The sequence below is a fragment of the Triturus cristatus genome, chromosome 4_2 (genome assembly GCF_964204655.1).
Source record: "Triturus cristatus chromosome 4_2, aTriCri1.1, whole genome shotgun sequence".
Lineage (NCBI taxonomy): Eukaryota > Metazoa > Chordata > Amphibia > Caudata > Salamandridae > Triturus > Triturus cristatus.
Window position 1 is genome coordinate 929,046,007 of NC_140586.1, and position 12,404 is coordinate 929,058,410.

Genomic DNA, 12,404 nt, shown 5'->3' on the forward strand with positions numbered 1-12,404 from the left:
TGCATATTAATGCAGCCCCGTTCTGCAGGCCACCAGGTCTCACATTCGATGCTGGGTCTTGATTTCGCCATGGCAGAGGACATATCAGTGCACCCGGTTTTTCATCGCAGGTTGCACACCCGCTCAGCCCTTGCGGTGCCACTAACTCTGTGACCAGCAAGACGACGCCACGTGGCGGTAGGCCTGCGCTGTCTGATGGCTCAGGCCTACACTGCGGTCCAACAGGTCACACAAAACCTGACCTGTCCAGACCACCGGAACGGGCCATCACCGCAGGCTGCACACCCGCTCAGCAGTTACGGTACCCGTACCTCAGTGGACTGAAAGTCACCGTCCCGTGCCGGTGTGCATGTGCCAGCCGCAGTGCATCCGGTGCGAGCAACTCTAAAATGACGTAGAGCACATGCACCCGGTCTTTTATATTAGCAGGGTCACGTGTCCTTTGACGTCTGTGCTGGATGGGTGTGGTGTGGGTGTATACCAGCCGTGAGGGAGTGGCTGTGGCGTACTGAAAACTAGGCCTGTGACCAGCAGATCACTGCAGTGAAAACCTGGGCCATGTAGCGTTGTTGTCCTTCCCTGTAAGCGGAGTGGGCTGGCATGGCGTATGCCAGTCCTGCGTGAGGCTGTGAAGAATGACTCTGGAGCTATGGGCGTGGCTCCGTCGTGAGCTGAATGAGGAATCAACTGATGCGGGTGTCTGTGTTGTAGTGCTACCGTCACCCGGGTCGCAAGCGCCAATGTGTCACTCTGTGAGCCAAGTCTCACAACATGGCCAACATGGAAGTTACGGGGAATGACTGACCCTACATTCATCCATAGTTCCACACATGAAAGATGGACGACATGACAGATCTGTGTGGATATGAATGTTTATTACACATTCTGTGGAGTGTTGGAGCTGTAGCAATACAGCGCCATGGAAAGTTCAGGTTTCAGTTTTTGGCACATGGAAGCCAGCCAATTAGAGCCAATCTCGTGTTCGGGTTAGGCTGCACCAACATATGTAGTTCTACAATTACTTTGCCAATCCCCAAGCACTTATAAATTCACTATACACTCTCCTTGCAGTACTCTAATGATCCAGTCTCTACGTACGTACTTGTACAATGAGCGAGAGAAAGTTACATAACCGAAGTTTTCCCACTGCCAGAGGTAACATGGTTGCATATGCTATCCACAGCACAATGTAATGTGGCAGGGCCCAGGGGCAGCATCTTGCATACATAATGAACACACGGACACAGATAGTGGAACTGGGTATGGGCACGTGCGCTCGATTCCTTTTTATTACCAGGGTCACATGTCCAGTGATGTCTGTGCTGGATGCATGTGGGGTGAGTGTAAGCCATCCCTCCGGGAATGGTTTGTGCTGGTAACAAGTACAACAGTAATCATTAGATCAGACAAAGAAAGTCAATCATAAAGGGTCAATGATTTGTGCTGCACTAAGGTAGGAACAGCAGATGTGAAATAATACACAAAAGATTCTATCGTAAAGGGTCCATGACTTGTGGTATACTGAGGTAGGGGCAGCAGATGTGAAATTATTCACAAAACATTGTACCATAAAGGGCCCATGAGTTGTGGTACACTGAAGTAAGGGCATCAGAAGCATTCAGCGTATGCGCAGCCAGCAATGTTGCGTGGTCAGGGCGGGCCGCACTGGGAGGAATGTATGTTGCCTGCTGGACTGCGTCATCTGCAATTGCGACTCGATCTGAATTGTGAGCCCTGCTATCCGCAGTGTAGATTGAAGGCAGTAATCAGCATAGACATCGAGGAATGCTTTTTGTCACATCCTCTTAACAAAATCCGAGGACATAGAGCACAATTCTCTCTGCCATTAATAAAACAAAACTGAATTCAAATTGTGAGCTCGGCTGACCGCAGTGTAGGCGTATGGAAGAAAACATCAAATATGTATGGAATACATTGTCGAAATATGTAGGTTTCAGGGACGTTATAGTTCAAATTGTGAGCTCCGCTGTCTGCAGTGTTGACTGCCATTCAGTGTTCGTTTGGACTTGCAAGATGAATTTGGTCATTGTAGGAAAGCTATAACTGATATAAAACAAGTTCTTGAAGCAAGGATACTAAAAGGATATTGGGTAGGTTTGAGGGACGTTATACTTAGTTGCCTACTGCACTCTGCAATTAATGAATGAAGACTGAATTTGAATTGTGAGCCCTGCTGACCACAGTGTAGGCCGGAGGCATCGGTCAGCAAGAGTCCACAGCCACGTGGCGTTGAGTTGAGCTGCACAGTTAGTGGCACCTCAAGCAACCAGCATGTGCAGAGCCTGCGATGATGCGTGGTCCGGGCGGGTTGCAGAGGTAGCAATGTCTTTTGTCTACTGAATTCTGCCTTAATAAGGCTACGTGGCGATGACTTGTGGTGCACTGAGTTAGTGGCACCTGAAGCACTCAGCGTGTGCGCAGCCTGCGATGATGCGTGGTCCGGGCGGGCCGCACTGGTAGCAATGTCTGTTGCCTACTGGACTGCATCATCTGCAATCGCGACTTGATCTGAATTATGAGCCCTGCTGTCCGCAGTGTAGGCAGGAGGCAGCGGTCAGCAAGGGCCCACTGCCACTTGGCGTTGAGTTGAGCTGCACAGTTAGTGGCACCTGAAGCAACCAGCATGTGCGGAGCCTGCGATGATGCGCGGTCCGGGCGGGCCGCACTGGTAGCAATGTCTTTTGTCTACTGAATTCTGCCTTAATAAGGCTACGTGGCGATGACTTGTGGTGCACTGAGTTAGTGGCACCTGAAGCACTCAGCGTGTGCGCAGCCTGCGATGATGCGTGGTCCGGGCGGGCCACACTGGTAGCAATGTCTGTTGCCTACTCGACTGTGTCATCTGCAATCGCGACTCGATCTGAATTATGAACCCTGCTGTCCGCAGTGTAGGCAGGAGGCAGTGGTCAGCAAAGGCTCCCAGCCACGTGGCGTTGACTTGAGCTGCACAGATTGGGAGCATTTGGTCTTCTTAACCAATTATAGTCTCTTACATAATTTGCATCGGTAGTAATCTTGAATTGTGAGCTGTGCTAACCCCAGTGTAGGACGGAGGCAGCAGTCAGGATGGGCCCACAGCCATGTGACGTTGAGTTGAGCTGCACAGTTAGAGGCACCTGAAGCACTCAGCGTGTGCGCAGCCTGTGATGATGTGTGGGCCGGGCGGGCCACACTGGGAGCAATGTCTCTTGCCTGCTGGACTGCGTCATCTGCAATAGCGGACCGATCTGAATTGTGAGACCTGCTGTCCGCAGTGTAGATCGAAGGCAGTAGTCTGTACAAATATAACTCTGCGGTACTGTGCCGCTGGGTTCGTAGGGGGCCTGTGTCGAGGAGGCCGGCGGTCACAGCAGCGGCCTCGTGGCAGGGTGAGGGCCGCCGCTCTGGCAGACATGTTGGCCTTCCCACAAGTGAACCACACCCACATCCCCAGCCTATTTATTCACACTCCTGCACTGGAGTGGCGTACGTTGGACCAGCCCACTCCTCTTCCGCTTACAGGGAGGAACGACACAGCTACATGATCGAGATCTTCCCCATTGCCTGAGGTAACATGATTACGTCCACTGTCCACAACACTACAAGCACACATGGAGAGGTCTGTGCTGTGCATAGTGAGGTCTGTCAAGCACATCACCGCTACACTTGGTATTGTGTACATTGTTATTGATGGGTGACTTACGTGCTTCACACATACTTGGATCCCACATCTCCCAACATTCAGCTATTGTGCGGCTGAGGGGCCATGTCGTTTTGGGAAGGTCCGTTGTCCTGTTCTGCGCTGCCTCAGTGGTAGTGGGGGGGGTGTGGTCCGAGGGGAGGTCCTGGGCATGGTGGCGGTGGGTGTTGTGGCCTTCTTGGGTGTTGGAGTTGTATGATTAGTAGCTCTATGACGTATTGGTAGATGTGGCTCTGGGCTGGGCTCCCTTTCATACTGTAGGTAGTTGTCCTGCTTTACACCAGTAAAAGGCTGATGTTAAATTTTTACGGCTAATGCAGATTATCGCCTGTTTTTGGATCGCATCGCTGATTTGGCTGGTCGTTGAAAATATGGGGAAGTGGTGCTTTCGTGTTTTTTTTGCATGGGAACGCCTACATATCATTAACGTTAGTTGTCGCACTCATTTGTGGCGATTATTTTTGGCGGAAGCTATCGATGGAAAACTGGCGAGATCTGCAGTTTTCACTAGGTTGAGAATGGGATGATAATTTAAAAACACAGAGCAAAACATAGGTTTAATGAACATTATAATTAGAAATTAGCATTTAAAAAACCTTTGAAATTCACTGAAAAAAGCATAGGTTTCAGGCACGTTATAGTTAGAAATTAGCATTTAAAAATCCTTAGAAATTCACTGAAAAAAAACATAGGTTTCAGGGACGTTATAGTTAGTTGGACATTTCACTCGTACAAAACCAGTGAAATTCCCCCGCTATAGTTAGTTCAGCTAACTATAACTCACGCCCCGCAATGCACTGCTGATGACATCACATATTATATCATTTATATATATATGCCCACCCCCGGGACACTGCTGTGCGGCTCCCACCCTGTCATTGCAAACTGCTCTCGCTTCAATGAAGCAAAGCAGAATTGCTTTTCCACAAGGGGAGCTGCATGTCAGCAGCTCCCCATGTGGAAAAGTAATGCCGGCTCCTGCAGGACGCGGGGAGCTGGCAGGACCATGGGGGCATTGGGGCTCCCCCCAGGGTCACCAACGGATAGGGCCTGCCCCGTGGGATGGGGTTCCTGGGGCCAGAAATGGCCTTGGAGGGGGGCCACGTGGCCCCCCCTCCCCAAAAGATAAAAATAAAATAAAGGCTGGCCCAGGGGGATGGGGTGCCAGGGGCCAATAGAGGCCTCAGGAGGAGGGCCATGTGTTGCAGAGGTGGAGGCCACGCCCCTTTTTACACCTCTCTGCAACGCAACTCTGTGGCGCTTACTGAAGGTACCTGGTGGCTAGTTGGACGCCAGGGACCCTCAGTATACAAGGGGACTTAATCCCCCAACTTAAAACGCGCCACGGGCGTGTTTGCACAGTGGTGAAGGCAGGGGGCGGGGCCTGAGGTGACATGTCTGCAAACATGCCCTGTGGCGTGTTTTAAGTTGGAGAATTAATTCCCCTTCAATCCCGAGGACCCCTGAGGCCAACTAGCCCACCAGGTACCTCCAGTACGCGCCACAGGCCTGCGTTGCAGAGAGGTGGTCCAGGCCACGCCCTTTTTAACACCTCTCTGCAACGCAGCTCTGTGGCGCTTACTGGAGGTTCCCGGTGGGCTAGTTGGACCCCAGGGACCCTCAGGATTCAAGGGGACTTAATCCCCAAACTTAAAACATGCCACGAGGCGTGTTTGCACAGTGGTGAAGTGAGGGGGCAGGGCCTGAGGTGACGAGTGTGCAAACACACCCTGTGGCGTGTTTTAAGTTGGGGAATTAATTCCCCTTCAATCCTGAGGGCCCCTGGGTGCCAACCAGCCCACCAGGTATCTCCAGTAAGCGCCACAGGCCTGCGTTGCAAAGAGGTGGTCCAGGCCACGCCCCTTTTAACACCTCTCTGCAACGCAGCTCTTTGGCGCTTACTGGATGTACCTGGTGGGCTAGTTGGACCTCAGGGACCCTCAGGATTCAAGGGGACTTAATCCCCCAATTTACAACGCGCCAGGGTGCACATTTGCAGAGTGGTGGAGAAAGGGGGCATGGCCTTAGTCTACCTCTCACCAATCCCACAGCGTGGGGCCTACTGGGGGTAAAAGGTAGGCTAGTTGGCCCCTAAAGGACCCCCAGCAGTGAAGGGGACTTCAATCCCCATCCAAGAGCGTGTCAGGGAGCGTGTTTGTAGAGTGAGAGGCGAAGAGGGCGTGGCCTGGTACGATTACTTACCAATGCTGCTGTGTGGGACTGACTGGAGGTAATAGTTTGGGAAGTTGGCCCCCAAGGATGTCCTTGGGGGCCAACTACCCCTCTTGTTACCTCCAGTAAGTACCACACAGTGGGATTGCTAAGACGTCTTCGGAGGCCATGGCCCCCTTTCTCTACCACTCTGCAAACGTGCCTCGTGGCAGACTACGGGATGGGGGTTGAAGTCCAATTTAGTCCTGAGGGAGTTTGGGGGCCAAGAATCCCTCCTGGTACCTCCTGTAAGTCCTACGCAGCGGAATTCCTGAGCGATGGTTGGACGGCCAGCACCCTTTCTCCACCACTCTGCAAACGCGACTACTAGTAAGTAGCATATTTCTGCAACTCTGACTTAGAGGTAGTTTTAATCCCCCTGCCCTATTATGTACTAGGGCCTTACAGAGGAGGTCATGCTAATCACAGGGGTACCCCAACGCATAGTGTTCCCTAGTGTATGTAGGTGTCTTCACTGTATTCTAAGTGTCTTTTAGCATTGCACTGGCTCTAGGCTTGGTTAGTCAGAGTCAGTTACCACCAGTACCCGTCTGAAATATTTGTGGGCACAGGATGATTTTGCAACAAGGCCTCTTTCTGCTCTTCTGTTGGTTCTTTCTGCACATCTCTTCTTCTTCCTGCACTTTTCTTCGTCTTTCTGGACTTCTGTTGCCTCTTTCTGCATTTGTCTTGCTTCTTTTTGCGCTTTTCTTCCTCATTCTTCACATGTCCTATCCTTTGTAGGCATAGTTAGAAATTAGCATTTAAAAAACCTTTTAAACTTACTGAAAAAACCATAGGTTTCAGGGACGTTATAGTTAGTTGGAGATTTCACTCGTATAAAACAATAGAAATTCGGCCGTTATAGTTAGTAGACCTAACTATAACTCGCGCCCCCGCAATGCACTGCTGATGACGTCACATATTACATCACTCATGACATGCTCAGTGACATCACTGATGACATCTCAAATGACATCACTGATGACATCATCCACGTGATCATCTGATGCACCTCCTCATACCCTAATAAAACCTTTCAAACACCCACTCTAAAATACAGACCAATAGCAGTTAGTACATACCTGCTCAGTGATTCATACGTCTACACACACATCCACCCACTAACCCATACAGTCACTCATACACAGTCATTCATCTATACAGCCACTGAAATATCCACTCAAACCCATATAGACACTCACACACTGCCACTCACACAAAGAGTTACTTATATACCTGGTCAGTCATGCAAAGAAACTATCACACACCCATTTTCTTGCTTATACAGTCATACACACACCACCACACTTATTTATACAGATACTAACACATATTTACTCTCTTAAATAATCACTCATAGAAACAATCACTCATCCATACAGATACTCTTGCAATCACTCACATATAGTCATTTATATACTCCAACACTCACAGGGGCGTGGCTTGGCCGGCAATGGTGAAGGACGTGTAGCTGCAGACCAGTTGGCCTGATGAGAGCGTAAGCAAACGGCAACGACGAAACACAGTTGCGGACCCTCCTACCTGCGTAGCTGCCGAAGACGGCTCCAGAGCGTTGGGCAACACAAGGTGCGCGGTGCCGGGGATTGGCCCCGCCCCCCAGGCCCCGATCTAGGCTGAAGCTTCGTTCTGCCTCCGGGCCCCCTCACAGCTGTACTACACCCGAAATTACTTGGGTGGCATCAGGAAGGTTTGCAGTACGGATTCTGCTTTGCTCCGGATTGGTCCCCGCTATCCTCAGGGCACCGGAGTGTGGGGCCACCGCCATAGCTCCCTGCGCGAGGCCGCGGTTTGGCCCCGCCCACTAGGCCCGAGACGGAGAAGAGTGACGAAGTTAGCGAATGGGCCGCGTCTTGATGTGCGGGTCTCGTAGTTGCTACTGTGCCGTGGAAGAACGAACCAGCGGTGGAGGATTTGCTGCGTGAGGACTGGGCTGAGTCCTACTGTTGTTGCCGCGCGGGGCATTCCAACAAAGGGCTTAAGATCCGAAGCGCCTTTATAAGCAGTGACTGTCTCACTCCTGCGCCTAGAAAGACACATAGGCGCCCCCTCTCAACGTGGCCAGCCACCAAGATTGTGGAGTGACGATACTGTGATTCTGTGCAGAGCCAACAAGCAAATTGCCAGCACTATTGACTGTGGCCTGCACTGCCTGAGCAAAGAGATTGCGGCCATCTGCAGCGAACCTGGTCCCCCCCCCACTTGCACCATGCGGGGCATGCTGCGTCAACTTGGGGGCCCTGGGGGGGATCCAGGTGAGGACAACTCTTTCCCACAGGCCACACTTTGAAAAACTGTCACACTGGGCGCTTTACCCTCAGTTAATGCACTGAACATGTCTGTTGTGGTTGCAGCGGTGAATTCGCATTAATACACAGAGGGAAACAGTGCCTCGCAGCGGCACCCCGCCCTGCTCTCTGGGGCTATGCTCCTGGGCCCGGGGGCAGCGGGCTCCGCCTTGCTATCTCTTTCTCAATAACCAGCAGCACAGCTGAGAGTGGCATAGGCGTGCCCTCATGGATTGACTCTGAACTCTGCAGGCGGTGGATGGTGGATGGAGATACGGGCGCTGCTCCACATATAACCGCGGTGTGGTATGTCCAGTATAATGCTCGACACCATCAGCTCCATGTTGCGTGGGGGCCGAACGAAGACTGGCACTGGGGGCGCGACGGGCCTTCACCCGCAGGCTCGCACGCAGTCGGACAAGATGATGGAGGCGGAGACGGCGGATCCCATGTCGCATAAGTTAGATGCGGTGTTGGCGGCGGTTGAGAAGCTCGAAGAGACGATGAATCAAGTCCGCACCTCTCTGGAAGGTAAAAGTGGCACTTGATCTAACGCTACTACACGCTGACCATCGGAAGCTTGCGGAACGCACCGCTGCCGCTGAGGGGGAACTTGCGGAGGTCTCACCACAGATGTCCTCAGCTGAAAAGAACATTTGTGATCTGCTCAACCGAGTTGAATTGCTGGGAGATAGAGCGGGGGATGCCGAAGGTAGGGCCCACCGCAACAACGTATGTGTTGTGGGCCTTCCGTAAGGAGTGGAGGGGAGGAACGCAGTAGGTTACGCAGAGGAATGGATCCGGTCGCTGCTACCAGGAGAGGCCCTGTCCCAACACTTCGTGGTTGAAAGAGCACACAGGGTGCCTGCCAAACACCCCCCCCCCTCCTGGCTCGAACCCAAGGCCATTTTTAATCCACCTGTTAAACTACAGAGACAGGGATGCAATTCTCCAAGAAACTAGAAAATTGAAAGATATACAAGTAGACAACCACAAAGTCATGATCTTCCCTGATTACACGTTCCAAGTTCAGTAACAATGCCACTCCTATTTAGCGGTGAAAAGACGCCTGTAACAAAGTGATCTTAAATATTTGTTGCTGTTCTCTGCAAAGCTGTGGGTCGTGGCAAATGGGAAGACTCATTTCTTTACCACACCATAGAGCACAGAGGAATGGCAGGATTCTTTCAACCCAACACAACCCAGACGCAGAGAGCAGCCACTGGAGACTACACTACGGCGCCGGAGATGGAGAAGGAGGAGGTCGCAGTCTTCCGCCCCACAGACATCTGGTCTGACACCGGAACTGATATTGAGTGGGCAACTTGAGGTGATACAGGCAGTGGCGAACATCAGCGGATCCCCGGAGGGGGACTCTGACTCCGATCATCGAGGGCCGAATAGTGAAGAGGAACTATCAGACACTTTCCCTGCTTCCCAAGGCTCCTGTGAACTGCCACTCCACAGACGTCTGACAACGTTGCTTGAATGTATAACTACTCTGTGCTCGGCTTTCCCCCCTCCACATCTTGAGAGTCACACAAACCTTTTGGTCACGCAAGTATACCAGATGCCAACTATAATGTATCTGCATTGCAATAATTGCACCTATTGTTCATGTGTGGGTCAGCATTGCGGGGTGGGTCCTGAATTTATTAGCGCTCTCTTTTTCGTTAGATTTGTATTGCATGGGAATTTTATGTATAATACGCAGGCATCCGTTCCATCCAGAAACGGGTCTGGCCGGGGATGGGTTAAGTGATGCATGACGGACCCCTTTTCTGATCTCTTAGACTTCTAAGTTGCTGTACACAATAGCCCCGCAGGCATTAACTGTGTGCTATTGCGTTCTAAGTTTGGGCGATTGCCTGTTGCAATATTGCTCTCATGGGATTTTTGATTGTATATTGTTCTCATGTTATTTATGCCATCATTCTTAGATACAGGTGTGTGTGTAACACAGTCAGACCCCGCAAAGAAACACTTACCACAACGATCTATATATGCTCACTTTTAGCCCCTTCTATCATACGGCTGGGCCTACTCAGATATAGCTTTGATATTCACTGGTTATGGCACCTATTAAAATAGGCACATGGAATGTGCGAGGCATCCACAGCCCAGAACGGCGCTATATTATATACTCATACCTGAAACTCCATCATATACAAATAGCGCTTCTTCAGGAGGACACTTAGCTCAAGCAGAAGTCACACAACTCCTCTGACGATGGAGGGGCCAACTGTATGCAACAGGATACTCTGCATATGCGCGGGGAGTCCTATGTTTATGTTTGTTTATATGCTTGTATAGCCCTTGAATGCCGTGGCATCTAGGCACTGGGTGTGTGGACAGGAATGGTGCACTATGGTTGATGGAGGCCTATGCAGATGTAAACAGCAATGTTTTCAAGCTCTTCATGAAAAGCTGCAGGTTGGGTTGGAGCTTCATAGATAGTGGCAGTTTGTTCCAGAGCTTTTCCGCACATTGTGATATTGCTCTGCCCCCCATCTTGCCCGTCGGGTCTTTGCAATCTTAATTTGACCCAGGCTGGCAGATCTAAGAGCGTGTGGAGGGATGTATGGTGGGAACAGTTTTTGAATGTCCTCAGCACCACCACCATATATTGCCTTGTGCACAAGGCTGAGGGACTTGAATTCTACATGCTGTTTGATCGGAAGCCAGTGAAGTGATTTAATTCCAGCAGAGGTTGACTGTCCTCTGGGTTTGCCCAGGAGTAGTCTCTCTGCGGCATTTTGTAGAGACTGCAGTTTTCTCAGTTGGAATTTGTCGATGCCCAAAAATAGGGCATTACAATAGTCCAGCTTGGATAGAAAAAGTGCTGCCATCATCGCTTTTTGCAGCTCTTGAGAGATGTATGGGAACAATTTTCTCAGAGTTTTTTATAGGAGAAAGCAGGATGATGTGAGGCTGTTTACCTGGGCGCCAAAGATCAGATTATCATCAAAGATGATCCCTAAGTTCCTGCCCTTGTTCACCAGGCTGGGGCATTCTCCGGCCTCAATTGGCCACCAGGACCTGTTCCACAGGGGCTGGCCCGGGCCAAATTCCATCAACTCTGTCTTGTCTGTATTTATTTTGAGGAAGCTATGGCTCATCCAGATCATTATCTCGGTGAGGGTAAGACCAGGTACTCCATTTGAAGTGGTAGATACATTGGTGGGCGGGGAGGGCAGATATGTTGTAGTTAATGGGGTGCTTGATGGGAAGCCGGTAATACTGACATCGCTTTATGCGCCTAATACTGAGCAAGCAGCTTTCTTAGATCTTTTGTCGCAAAACTATCTATATGGCCTGATCTCCATATGATTCTGGGTGGTGATTATAATTGTGTGCTGGACGTCTCTTTGGACTGGTCCTTTCCTCCCTTGCCTGGTACCGCCACATACACAGCCGCTAAAGCATTGAAGCACTGGGCGTCACAGTGGCGCTTCTCTGATGTATGGCGACACAGACACCCATTGGATAGAATATATTCCTATTATTCCAGGGCCCATAGGCTACACGTACGCTTGGACCGCTTCATGGTGTCCAACGACTTCTTACCTTGTATTTTAGACTCTCTCTACATGGGACGTGCACACTCTGATCATAACCCACACACTATGGAAATACAGTGGGAGGATCCCGATCTGGCGCCTTCAGCCAGATACCCTCCTGGACGTGCCCTTTTGAGATTTACTGACTTCTAATGTGGCACAATATTTTGAGGATAATGCAGGTACAGCCACTTCGCCATTGGTGGAATGGATTGCCCTTAATGTGGTTATTAGAGGACACTGTCTGGGGACGCAAGCGGGTATGCGCGCACTTTGGAAAAAGAACTCACCACTTTAGAGCTCAAACTAGCCGCCGCAGAACAGATAGACATTGATGATACTCAGGGGCGACGGGGCTCCCTCAAAGAGGAACATGCGTGGTTACTGGAACGACTGCGATGCTTAAACTATGCTGCACACTCGGTGAGAACCCACCACATGGGCGACAAAGCAGGTAAACTGCTCTCCTGGCTCATCCGTGTCAGCTCGATGATTCCTCTGGAACGGTTCGATGCCAAAAGGAGTCCACCTCTCGACAGTCCCAACCCTGAATGCTATAACAGCACAGGCGAGTGGGATGATCAAGCTGGGGAAGGAAAGGAAGGGGACTGCCGGGAGGGAGAT

General features: G+C 50.8%; 1 protein-coding gene across 2 annotated transcripts in view; it reads left to right on the forward strand.

The window, feature by feature from the left end:
- Positions 1-12,404, forward strand: part of LOC146835436 (NACHT, LRR and PYD domains-containing protein 3-like) — a 368,932-nt gene that overhangs the window by 262,226 nt on the left and 94,302 nt on the right. The window lies entirely within an intron of this gene.